The 14007-nt window shown below is 40.6% G+C and overlaps 1 protein-coding gene across 3 annotated transcripts in view; it reads left to right on the forward strand.

Annotated features, from left to right (window-relative positions):
• ptpn13 (protein tyrosine phosphatase non-receptor type 13) overlaps positions 1–14007 on the forward strand; it is a 256822-nt gene that overhangs the window by 36977 nt on the left and 205838 nt on the right. The window lies entirely within an intron of this gene.

Below are 14007 nucleotides of genomic sequence, written 5' to 3' on the forward strand. Positions count from 1 at the left end.
CCACATTTACCCTCTCACTTTCACCATCTTAAAGGCCTTGATCAGGTCATCCTTAAGTCTTTTTTTTTCAACCTTTCCTTTAAAAACTGTTTATTTTGTGCAGAAATATGTATTAATAATTTATGGACAACGTAAATATCAGAATTCAGTGCCATGTGGTACTAATTCAGTGTCTTGATAGACAAGTTGAGCAACAACAATTTGTAAATTGGATTTGTTGCAGTTATTGTTATTCAGATTAGTTTGAAGAATGGTTTTTCGCTACAACATCACTCATTTGTTGTGGAGTTGTATTGGAAAATGGATCTGCATATTTCCTGTGAAAGAAAACACTTCACAGGGTAAAGAGAGGAAGGAAGATACTATGGCAACAAAAAACACTATTTTGCTTTCCTACTTTTACACACTTGAAGCAATTTTATGAGTGTTACACAAGCCATAGTGTTTTGTGTGTATTTTAAAAAAGAATTTAAACAAATTGTTAAACTCTGCTTTTTACAGTTCCTCTTGATTCATACGAAAAAAAGGAGACATGGCTACAGATCTGTGAAAACTGCTTGAAGAGTTGGCAATGGATATGTTAATTCACTGCTGTAAATTCACTTCTGGTGACAGCTAGTGTTTCTCATACTGTGGTCTCAGATTTCAGAAAACTTGGCATAAACAAAGCACTCCATGATACAAAAGCTTATGGAGAACACAATAATATATTTTCACTTTGAAAACTGGCCAGTCTGTTAATATTCCTGGCTTGAATGGGAGCTGAATCATCTGTTTTTTAAAAAATTCTTATTTATGAGTATAAAGAAGGTATTCCACATGTTTTAATATTCTAGTTTTCATTTCACTGATTTTTTTTTTTAAGTGCATGTCACATTGAGGGATTGTGTTATAGGATAATTATCTAGAACTTGATCATTAAGGAATTTAAAGACGACCAGTTTTGCCTTAAATTTTAGTTCAGTTTATGATAAACAATTTAGATCTGAAATTGTGCCAGCATCAATAACACCCACAGTAGGAATGAACTCCATGTGGTGCTAATTTGGGCGTAAAAGCAGTATTGATTGATAGCTATTTGAATCACTGCTTCTTGCTTCTCTCTTCTCCACTGCTGCTGCTTCATTCTCTTCCCGTGCCTAGAGATGCATGAAACAAACAAAGCACCTGCTTACATCTGTTTCCATAGCTAGATTTTCTTGGAACAGGTGGCCGTCCTGTTGCCAGAGGCTATAGCTTAAGGGTGCCACTTCACATCAATCATAGTTGATCAGGAGACTGTCCAGCTCTTATCACCTGCCAGAGGCACATTTAGAATTATTGGAGACCAGATGAACGACAGAAGATGCACAATGCAGCCTTGTCAAAGTCCTGACCCATGGACCTACGTGGGAATTATCTAGAAAGTTTCGACATCTGATGGGCAATTTTCCCTGCTCCCCGGAACCTTCTACAAATGTCTCCGGCACTGCAATAGAGTTGCTGACTTTGGACAGTTCCACCATACTTACCTGCGTCATGACGTGATGAATGCAACTTCCATGGCCACCACGTCCTAGAATGGGACTTGATCCAGGACCTTCTGATTCAAAAGCAAGAACACTAACCACTGCATCTCAAGACTTCCCCATCTCACTGCTTACTCAGTTGCTATTCCATATAGTCATACATTGCAATTATCCATAATTGTTGTGCAAGTTGTAATATCTTAGCCAGTTGGTGTGGTTAATACTGGAGCCAATCTTTACTCAGTTTAATGTTTATTTACAGGGTAAAGTGTTACAAGCATATCTCCTTAACCACCATAGTTTCACTAAGTGTTTCTTTATATCTGCTCAAGTGAAAACCCAATTAATGCCCTCCCTCTGTATATAATTAAACAAATCAAGTCATACTGGGAAGAAGTTCAAAAATATAAATATATCCTTTATAATGCTGTGAAGAGTGGGTGAAATGTTCTGGTCTCTGGATCGTTGAAGACCAGATGTACGATAGAAGATGCACAATGGGACTCTGTCAAAGTCATTACCCATGGACTTATGTGGGAATTGTCTGGGAAGTTTCAACATCCAATGGACAGATGGTATGCAATTGATTTAAATAGCTTTAATCCTAAAATATCCATAACTTCCCTGCCAGCTTTGCTCCTCCCATTAGCACATGACATTGTCTCTGTCAATCAACCTAATCAAAGCTGTACTCCGACCCCTAGGGAAACTTAAGTAATCCCAAATGCATTGATTCTGTTTTTTAAAAAAAATACATCCGTAGCTAAAATCAGTCATTGTCCTGCATTCTCAACATTTAAACTACCTGCTGTCCAGACAAATCGGCACCTTGTAAAACGGAGCTGAATTTTAAACATACCCCTTACAGGAAACATGAAATAAATATATTTCTTAAAGGCACAGTATCATCACAAGACTGAAACACATACTCTGGTTTTGATGGGTTTAGGGTAGAAGAATTCCACAATCTCATGACTGCTACACCTCTCCACCCTTCATGATCTCCCATCTCCTAACAAACTCTACATGATCACCCCACATTTTCAACTTACACGAGTGATCTTCGACCAGCACAATTCCGTCCCCACACTGACCCCACCTCCATGATTTTATCTGTCCACAAGAATACCCACCCCACATCCACTTCCCTGGGAGAAAGCAAGAGAAAGAAAACATTACTTGAGATAAAACTTGTATGCTTATCATGGCATGGAGCACGGATAAGAGACAAAACATGGTACTGTTGTACACCAGGCCATTGAGAGTTAATTAAAATGGACTGGTGACCTCTGGAAGAAGAGACAAGAAGCCTAAGAATGTGGAAAACTGTTGGAAAATTAGGTCATCTGCACCTATGCCAGTCAGAAATATAATTTTAACCAGTGGTCATGCAAATATTATGAGACTTAATTATGTACAGCTCTATACTTTTAAATGCATTTAAGTCCGTGATTTGTAGTTGAACAATGTTCTTAACCCCATGAATTGTAACTGGACTATGGATTTGAAGGAATGACTAAACCTGAACATTGAATTGTAATACATTTACCACAACTTGCATCACCTGATGGAACTATTTTAAGTCCGTGAATGCTTGATTTTATTGATTTTTGAGGAATAGATAGAATATCTTGATGTAGTACATCCATAATTGACTTTGATGATAGATTCTATTACCTGTGTTGGACATTTTGAAGACACATATGACTTCACATGTAAGTTAAGCTGTGGCTTAATTTGCACATGACTTGCCGTTCCAGTATTGTGACAAATAATTTGACTGATATCAGAGACTTGTTCATGGGAACAATTTAGGTCAGAGTACTGTGGTTTGATGGCAATTAACTAAGCACAACAAATTGGGATTAGTTGCATAATATTCTCTTGTATTAGTATTTTGAATGGGAACATGTGACTCAGCCCACTTATCTCCCCATATTTGCTGCAGATATTAACTATCAAAGTCATATTTTTAACTAATTGCTTTCAGTTTGATGGAGTTAATGACTTTTGTGTCTCCCTATAAATTCTTATGACTTCAGTAAAGTTTTTGGCCCAATAACTGCACAGTTATTTTCCTGATACAGGGAAAAGAATGACAGGAGGATTTTTGGATGGATTTAACCCATTAAACAGGCCCTGTTTTAAAATCTTGCAACTTGTTTTCTGCCCGATAACCAAACAGCTTGACAAGCTGATGGCCACCTGGCCAGAGAGCACCCAGGGAACATATCATGGGTAAACCCAACATTATGGGGTGATGGGGGAAATCCGAGGGAGTCAAATGTTACTGGGTGTGGGGTGGTGATTATAGGTTCCAGTCTCAGCAAATTGCAGGTGTGGGGAGGTTCAGCCAATCGTGGAGCGAGGGGGTTTAGTCAATTGCAAGTAGTGGGAGGTTACACGGGGAAGTTTGGGATTAGGTGAAGCACTCCTGCCTCTCTGGGCACATGGGCAGTACACAGTGTTTACCCCAGTCCAACGCCGGCATCTCCACACATGGGCAGTGCCAGAAAGACACTTACCTGAGGGATTCAGTCTTTTCAAGCCTCCCTTCAGCTGACTGGTTTCCTGGGGCCTGGCCTATAGGAGTTAAAAAAATAAAAACTAATAAAAATTAATTCAGGCAGCCTCCTTAAAATATTTTCTGAGACTGATTGGCTTCTTAAGAACAAGTTGATTGGCCACTCCTAATCTGCTAATGTCAGAAACCAAAGTGGAAGGATTGAGGACCGGTTGTTCATTTTTTTTTTCCCTTATTCATAACTCCCCACTCAGTCCCTGACTTCTAATGCTCAAATTTAATTGTTCCTCTTTGGAAAGACCGTATAAAAATAATAGCTCGGTAGCATTTTCAAACACCAGTACTTATCATATACCATTTTTTTTTCAGTAAATTAATTTTCTATGGAGAATATATATCCTATTTTCAAGTCAAATGTCAAAACATTTTAGTTACTAAGGCAATTAAGGGATGTGAGGGTAGTGTGGGAAGGTGGACTTGATGATCAACCGTGATTTTATTGGATTATGAAGCAGGCTTGAAAGGCCAGAAGGCCTATGCTTGCTTCCATTTCTTTGGCTCTTAAGATTAGAGGCTGAAAGGTTGTTCATTGAAGAACATTTTAGGAACATCTTAAAGGAAGAGTGTAGTTTATGGAAGCAATTGCAAGGCTGACTGAGAAAGTTTAATCAGGTATTAAATTGAAAGAAAAGACAGCATTTAAGAAGATTGGTTAGTAAGACTGAAGATTGGGAAAATTTAGAAACCAGAAAAGGATCACCAAAAAAATAGAAGGAAAAAACAGATTGAGAATAAACTAGCGCCAAGTATAAAATCAGACAGTAAGAGGTTTTACACGTATATATAAAAAGGCTAAAGTAAACATTGGTCCCTTAGAGGATGAGACTGGTGAATTAATAATGGAAAACAAGGAAATGGCAGAGACTTTGCACAAATATTTTGTCAAAGACACATAAATCATCCCCAGAAGAGTTGAAAATGGTGGGGGGGGTTTAAAATGATCACTTTCACTAGAAAAAAGGTATTAGGGAAACTAATGAGACCAAAGGCTGATGTGTCTGCTACACATAATGGCTTGCATCCTAAGGTCTATATTTTAAAAAAAGTGGATGACCAGTTGTAATTTTCCAGGATTCTTTAGATTCTGGAAATCATAGAATCCCTACAGTCCAGAAGGAGGCCATTCGGCCCATTGAGCCTCCACCGACAACAATCCTACCCAGGCCCTATCCCTGTAACCTCACATATTTACCCTACTAATCCCCCAGCACTAAGGGGCAATTTAGCTTGACCAATCAACCTAACTTGCACATTTTTGGAGTGTGGGGGAAAACCAGAGGAAACCCACGCAGACACGGGGAGAATGTACAAACTCCACACAGGCAGTCACCCAAGCCGGGAATTGAACCTGGGTCCCTGTGAGGCAGCAGTGCTCACCGCTGTGCCACCGTTCCACCCCTAGCAAATTAGAAAACTGCAAATGTAGCAACACTATTCAAGAAAGGAAGGAAACACAATGCAGGAAATTGTAGGTTCGTTAGTTTTAGTCATTGGGAAAATGTTGGAATTAATAGCAGAACTTTTAGAACCTCATAATGCAGTCCGCATGGTTTCCTGAGGGGAAAATTGTGTTTGACAAGTTTATTAGTATCCTTTAGAGGATATAAGAAACAGTGGATAAAGGGGAACCTGTGATTTTTGTATTTTTAGATTTTCGTGGCATTTAACAAGGTACCACATAAAAAGGTTACTGCAAAAGATAACTCATGGTCTTGGGGTTAATGTATTAGCATAGATAGAAGATTGGCTAACTAACAGGAAACAGAGTCAGAATAAATGGGTAATTATCAAGTTGGCAAAATGTAACTAGTGGGGTACCACAAGAATCAGTGCTGGGGCCTCAATCATTACCTCTGCCACTGATGGTGGGCTGAGGTAATATTTTGCCACTAATTGCCTATAAACAATATGGCTGGAATTTTACCGGCACCTCCTCCCCGCAAGGAATCAGGGCGGGCAAGGCTCACAGAATGGAATTCTCTGTTGGCCTCAGGTGGGATTTTACGAGCCCCGCCCGAGCGAGATCGTAAAATCCCGGCTGATATCTCAAGCTAATTGATGGATTTTGATGAACCTTGGTACACTGAGGTAAGGCTTGAAGAAGAACTGATTTGTTTTTGGCAAAGATGTGGCTCTGTATTTAGAATTGTTTTAGAGGATCCATTAATGTTGGAAGATGGAGTGAACTGACTTTTTTTTTAGAATGTTGGAGGTTGTTTTATTTAGAAAGTTGTTGATTGTTTTGGGATGTTATAGATTGCCTCAGCCGCTGTGGTGGAATTTGTCATTGTTGTCGAAATGTGAGCAGAGTTTTCAGAACAGATTGTTGAATATGGATTGGCCTGAAGCCGCCTCAGTGCGACGGAAGCTCTTAATAAAAAATTGGGTTTTTTTCTGCTTTATAGCTACAGAGCATCAACCAGGCAGGGAAAAAAAACTCGAGGAAGAGCTGTGTAATAAAATTGAGTTAACACAGTGTGGTAAAGCTATATACTCAATGGGTGCCGCCTTCACTTGTTTAAAATCTGTATTAATGACTTGGACTGAATGTATTATTGCCAAATGTGATGCCAATACAAATATAGATAGGAAAACAAGTTGTGAGGAGGACACAAATTGTTTGCAAAGGGATAGAGACAGGTTAGGTAAGTGGGCAAAAATTGACTAGAGTATGATGTGGCAAAATAAGAGGCTATTCACTTCGAGGGGAATAATAGAAAAGCAAAGTTTTATTAAAATGGCAAAGGATTACTGGATGCTGCAATCCAGAAGGATCTGGGTGTCCTTGTCTATGAAATATAAAATGTTTGCATACAGGCTCAGCAAGTATTTAGGAAGAAAATGGCATGCTAGCATTTATTGCAAGGGGAATGGAGTATAAAAGTAGGGAAGTCTTGCTACAACTGTACAAAGCATTGGTAAGGCCATGTCGAAGAGTACTACAAACTGACTTGATCTCCTATTTATAGAGGGTTGCACTTGCATTGGAGACTGGTTAGAGAAGTTCATTGGGTGAGTGGAGCTCCACTTACCTGACGAAGGGGCAGTGCTCCGAAAGCTCATGCTACCAAATAAACCTGTTGGACTTTAACCTGGTGTTGTGAGACTTCTTAATGTTCAGGAGACTGAAAAGTAATCCTATTGAAACTTATAAGACTCTGAGGGGATTGAAAGGCAAGATAATGAGAGGGTGTTTCCCCTCTTGTGGGAATCTAGAACCAGGGAACAGAGTCATCCATTTAAGGCAGCGATGAAGAAGAGCTTCTTCCCTCAAAGGTCATGATATTAAAGGTTTAGATAAACAGATTTTTGATCTATACAGAGTCTATGGTTATCAGAAATAGACAGAAAATTGGAGTTGGGGTTAGATCACCCATAATACTATTGAATGGTGGAGTTGACTTAAGGTGTTGTGTGGCGCACTCCTATTTCGTGAGTTTGAATGGTTCAGGACAGGTTGGCAACTTATGGCTCGCGTGCAAAATTTGGCTCAGTAAGTTCAAATGCAGCCTGAGAGGGGAGAAACGTCAGAGTTCAAAAGCTACTCCAGGGAGGACAGGTCAGACAGTTCAAATACAGCATGAGAGGGGAGAGATGTCTGAGAATTCAAAAACAGCGTGGGAGAGGAGAAATCCGAGAGTTAAAGAAAAGTGAAATGTGCAAAACGTTGCAGTAGCAGAAGTCCCATTTAAAAAATTAAGTCGTGAGTATGATGTTTAACTCATGCTATTATTAATCATCATATCAATTATCAATAGCTAGTTGCATATTTTTAATCATGCAAATTCTTATATTGGCATGAAAACAGAAAATGCTGGAAAATCTCAGCAGGTCTGACAGCATCTGCAGAGAGAGAATAGAGCCAATGTTTCGAGTCTGAATGACCCTTCGTCAGAGCCCAGATGTCAGAGCTTCATCAAATCTCGAGCCCAGCTCTGACGAAGGGTTATCCAGACTCACCATTGGTTCTGTTCTCTCTCCACTAATGCTGTCAGACCTGCTGAGTTTCTCCAGCATTTTCTGTTTTTGTTTCAGATTCCAGCACTGACAGTATTTTGCCTTTATTCTTATATTGGCTCTTTGACTACTTGTTCTGAATTTTGATGGTTTTTACTGTGAAAATCCCCTCAGCGTCACACTCTGGCATCTATTTGGGTACACTGAGGAAGAATTTAACATGGCCAATGCACCTAACCAGCACGTCTTTCGGACTATGGGAGGAAACTGGAGCACTCGGAGGAAATCCATGCAGGCACAGATAGAATGTGCAGACTCCGCACAGACAGTGACCCAAGCTGTGAATCTAATCTGGGTCCCTGGCACTGAGGCAGCAGTGCTAATCACTGTGCCACCGTGCCGCCCTGTAATTTGGCACTTTGCTTTGAAAACCAAAGACAACATTGCCATGATGGAGTGATTAAAATGTAATGTTTAAGACACCAGAAATGGAGGAAAGCAGATATCTTGGAGCACCATGGAGCTGGAGGAAATTGCAGCGATTGGCTGGGACAAAGCCCTGGAAGGATTTAAAAATAATGATGAGAATTTTAAAATCAAGGCATTGTTTAACTTGGTGCGAATAACCAGGAAGGTGGGTGAGCAAGTTTTGCGAGTTGGGACACAGGCAGCAAAGTTTTAGATTACTTCAGGTTTGTGGAGTGTAGATTATAGGAACCAGCTAAGAGTGTGTTAAAATAATCAAGTCTTGAGGTAACAAAGGCCTGGAAGAATGTTAGAGGTGAAGGTTAGAGAGGGGGTTGGAGGTAAACTGTTATGGCGGTGGATCTAGGCAGTTTTAGTAAGGTCATGCATGTGTGGTTGGAAGCTTTTCTTGGGGTCCAATATTGTACACTATTTGGAATAATCTCCGGGAGAAGAATTCCGTTGGTGGCTAGAAGTCAGAGTTTGTAGTATGAACCAAAGACAATTTTGTTGGAGGAAATTTTTGCTCATTCGGTTCTCAATGTTGGGTGAATAGACTGAAAACTCAACTCAAAGGTGGTGGAGAGGTCAAGAGAGGTAATGGTATAGTTATAGCTGGGTGTTGTTGTTGTGCATGTGGAAACTGATGCTTTGTTTTCAGAGAGGCAGTATGCAGATGACAATAGGAGGGAGCCAAGGATGGGACCTTGCGGGATGCCAGAGGTAATGGTGCATGAGTGGGGAGAGAATCCTTTGCAGGTGATTCTCTGGCTTTGCATGAATAGATAATAATGCAACTAGGCGTACGCTGTCTTTCTCCTTGGATAATGGCATCGAGCAGTGGTTTTCAAACTTTTTTTTCTGGTGACCCACTTTTACAAAATGGCTGCCCTTGAGACCCAATGACTAGGCAAGCTGCAGTATTGCTGCAACAGTCACAATCTAAATGGGATTTACTGTACATTTAAAAATACACCTTTTTCCTTTCATAAAGTGCACATGAATTGTATGAGGCAATATTAAGCTTTTCCTCTTCTTGCTGGCTATGACATCATCTGAGTCAAGAGATCCTCATTGTCATACCTACCGCCTTCCACAAAATGCATGCTCTAAACAGAGCATCCCACATTTCTTTTCTTTTGAACAGGATCACAAAACATCTTGTCGTGTTTTGAACAGGATCATAGCCATCCCGCTTTTCTTTTGAAAAGGACAACAGAACATTCTGCATATTTTTATAAAATCGGGAACCCGGCGACCCATTATCATCATCCCCACGACCCCCACGCAAACCCCACTTTGATAAACCCTGGTATAGAAGCATTGAGATGTCAAAGGCTGCAGGCAGGATGAGAGGACAAAGAGGAGGAATAGCTTAACTTTGTCATCGTCATGCAGATGTCACGTGATGTTTTGTTCAGAATCATTTGAGTATTGTGGCAGGGTTGGAACCCCTGATTGGAGGGTTTTGGGAAAGATGATCATAAATTTAGGAGGGTGACAACATGTTCAAGGATTTGGAGAGGGAAGAGTGTTTAGAGATGAGGCATTTAGTTTGCAAGGACAGAAGGATTGTTTAGAGGGTGATGGCGGCAGATTTGAAGGAGACTGGAGCAGTACCTGAGGAGGGCTGTTAACAATATTAGCTAGCATAGCAGCCATGGGTGATCCCAGTTTAATAAAAAATTGAGTTAAGAGAGCAAGAGGTGAGCCATATGACCAAGATGGACCTTCTCCCCTGGTCTTTGCAGCTCTCCAAAAACTGAACACAGTACGTTATATTCTTTGGGCACCCAAAAATTATTTGAGTTCTTGTTGTATGTTTGCGCTTAAGCAGAGAGTTTGTTAGTATTGGTAAATGAAACAACTTCTCTATTTGGCACTCTCATCATCTAGCATTTCAAGCACAGATGATTTTGATGAAGAAAAATTGGGGACGTGAGATTTTTTCCCCAAATTCAACGATCTGCGGAATTTTCCTGTCCCACCTGCCACAGGAATTGTAGCGGGTGGGACACAGATCGTGCAAAGGTCTGTTGACCTCAGGTGGGATTTTCCAACCTTGGGCGAGCGCAGCCAGAAAATCCCGTGCAATGTGTACCTTAGCTTGACACTTGACCCTATTGCTGACTGCAACCATTTTGAAAGACTCTTTGGGCACAACACATTTTGCATAGAATCCTTGCAGCCAGTAAAAAGAGGAATCGTTCATCCCCTAACTATAGAGTTTGTTTGAGACCAAAAGTGAAAGGCCATTGTATAACCCATTATATCAGCCTGTCCCCTTGTTATGTTGAGTACTGCATTAGGGTTGATCTGTACACTTGCAGGCACATGAGGTGATCATAAAGATTTAATTAATGTGTTGACTGATTTACTATGAAATTAATTGATACAGCTCTTAAAAACAGTCTATTGATAACATTTTTTACTGAACAAAATTTTACATGTTTTTCTCTGCTGTCTCCCAATCCCTATCAGTAGCAGTTAATGTTAAAATGCTCAATAAGCATTGTAAAAACAAGCTATGATTGGATTATGTCAATATTGCACTAACTACTGTCTGACCAGTTTCAGAAACTAAAGCTGAGTAGTTTATATGGTTTTAAACGTGTCAGGACTTGAATTGTCTATAATCATCATAGAATTTGCTCAACAGTTTGGTAAGTAGATGTGAAGGATTAGTTTTGTTGTGGAATTTTTTGGGGGGTGCAAGCAAGACTCTTGCAGTGTGCATTTAAATTGACGCGCCCCCGTTACTTTGTTCAAGTGTCACATTCTACTGTTGCTGATGGTTAGGAATGGTCAGACTGCATCATGTTGTTACCTTTGTGACATTCTGGCAAACATGTGCTTCTGGAGGGTGGGGCTAGCTTCTCACTCGCATGGAGCACCTACTTTCTTGCATTGCTTTTTCTGGTATCTTGCCATAAACTGACAAAACCAGTTCATCAGGAAATTCAAATAGTAATTCAGACTGGGGCTGAAGTTTCAAAGTCTTTAAAGGCTTTAAGCTAGTTCTTTCTTTGTCAAAATCACAACTTTTGTGGTTTCTTTCTGTAATTGATTCCTTCAGAAAGATGCTACTTATCTTTGTACTTGATGGTCTGTTTTACAGATTACGTGGTACTTGCAGTTACATAAATGGAAAGTCTTATGCAACTCTGCAGTTCTTTCTACTTGTGCAGTACTGCTCGTTAGCAGGTTCTGACTACTTTCATTGGGCAACTTGGAAAGGAGAGTAAGAGTCAGTTTGGGCACTTCTTTGAGGAAATAGTATACAGCTAGCTACTGCATTTTAAAAAAATTTCTTGAATATATAAGAAATAAGAGCAGAAGTAGACGATATGGCTCTTTGCACCTGCGTTACCATTCAAAACAATTGTGGCTGCCATTTACCTGCCCATTCCCCATATTCCTTGAGAAACTAAAAAGCTGTTTATCTCAGCCTTGACTCAACAATGGAGCATCCACAGCACTTCGGGATAGAGAATTCCGAAGATTCGCAACACTCTGAGAGGAAAGATTTCTCCTCGTCTTACTCTCAAACAATTAACCTTTATCCTGACATCGTGCTCCTGTTTCTAGATTCTCATGATGTGGAGATGCTAGGGGAAGCAGCCTCTGTGTCTACCCTGTCAAGCCCATTCAGAATCTTGTATGGTTCAATTTGATCACCTCTCATTCTTCTAAGTACAGACCCAATTTACTCAGCCTCTCATCATAGGCAAACACTCTAATCCCAGGAACCAATCTAATGATCCTTCATTTAACCAAGTGGTAATGCCAGTATATCTTTTCAATGCCAGTATATCTTTCCTTAGATATGGAAACTGAAACTGTGCACAGTACTGCAGGCATGGTCTCACCAAATCCCTATACAACTGTAGCAAGCCTTTCTTCTTCTTGCATTCCAATCACCTTGCAATAAAAGCCAACATGCAATTTGTCACCCCTCAAACTAACTTTGTGTACAGTATATGAGCACAGTGGGAGCTTGTTAGCACAGTTGGCTCGATGGCTAGCTTGTGGACCAGGTTAATTCCAACAGCACGAGTTTGATTCATGTTCCAACAATGGTTCAGCAAATAATCACCAAATTCAAGAAGAATAGATAAATGCGCCAAAATCTCTCTGAACTTCAATGTTTTGGGGTTTCATGCCTTTAGACATGTTCTGCTTTTCTATTTTTATGATCAATATCTTTGTATTTCCGTAAATTATAATCCCTCTTCCATCTTGATGTCCATTCACTTAACCTGTCTATATACCGCTGCAGGTTTTTTATGTCCTGCTGATAGCTTTCATCCCACTGGGCTTGAATACGTCACACTCAGTCACTTTGTCTAAGTCTATGGATTGAGAGATTGAGTTTCGGAGCCAGGAGGTCATGTTGCAGCTGTACAAAACTCTGGTGCCGCCGCGTACAGTTCTGGTCACCGCATTATAGGAAGAATGTGGATGCATTGGAAAGGGTGCAGAGGAGATTTACTAGGATGTTGCCTGGTATGGTGGGAAGGTCTTATAAGGGAAGACTGAGGGACTTGAGGTTGTTTTTGTTAGAGAGAAGAAGGTTAAGAGGTGACTTAATAGAGGCATACAAGATGATCAGAGGATTAGACAGGGTGGATAGTGAGAGCCTTTTTCCTCGCTAGCACGAGGGGACATAGCTTTAAATTGAGGGGTGATAGATATCGGACAGATGTCAGAGGTAGGTTCTTCACTCAGAGAGTGGTAAGGGCGTGGAATGCCCTGCCTGCAGCAGTAGTGGACTCGCCAGCATTAAGGGCATTTAAATGGTCATTGGATAAACATATGGATGATATTGGAATAGTGGGCTTTAGATTGGTTTCACTGGTCGGCACAACATCGAGGGTCGATGGGCCTGTACTTTGCATGGCCCATGTCTAACTCTCCTTTCCCTTTCTTGACTTTCCTGATTCCATTTCTGGGATAGGCAATCAACAAATATTCACCATAAGCCCACTGAATCCCACAGCTACCTCAACATTACTTTCTCACTCCTGCACTCTGTGCAGATTCCATTCCATTCTCCCGGTTCCTCTGTCCCTGGCATAGATGTCTGATGATCCAATCTTCTACACCAGCACTTTTGATATGTCATCCCTTGAGTATATCCCATCTTACTTGACAGGACTCTTGACTGTGGCCCACTCATTTCCTGCATTTGTGCTCTCAATCCTTCCCCTCACTCATAGAACCACAATCCTAAAAACCCTTTTTCTCAACTTCCAGCCCACCAGTCTCTGCATTCAATGGATCATCCTCTGCCATTTCCATTATCTCCAATGTAATGCCACCATGTCTTCCTCTTTTTTCCTCTTCTGGCTTTCCAAAGAAATTGTACCCCTCTGAGACCTTGGCGCACTGCTCAATCACCTCTAATACCCTGGTTTCTTCTAACAGCACCCATCCATGCAGGTGAAGGTGATGTAACACCTACCCTTTTAGACCCTCTCTCTTCACTGTCCA

Source organism: Mustelus asterias, chromosome 1, assembly GCF_964213995.1.
Source record: "Mustelus asterias chromosome 1, sMusAst1.hap1.1, whole genome shotgun sequence".
Taxonomy (NCBI): domain Eukaryota; kingdom Metazoa; phylum Chordata; class Chondrichthyes; order Carcharhiniformes; family Triakidae; genus Mustelus; species Mustelus asterias.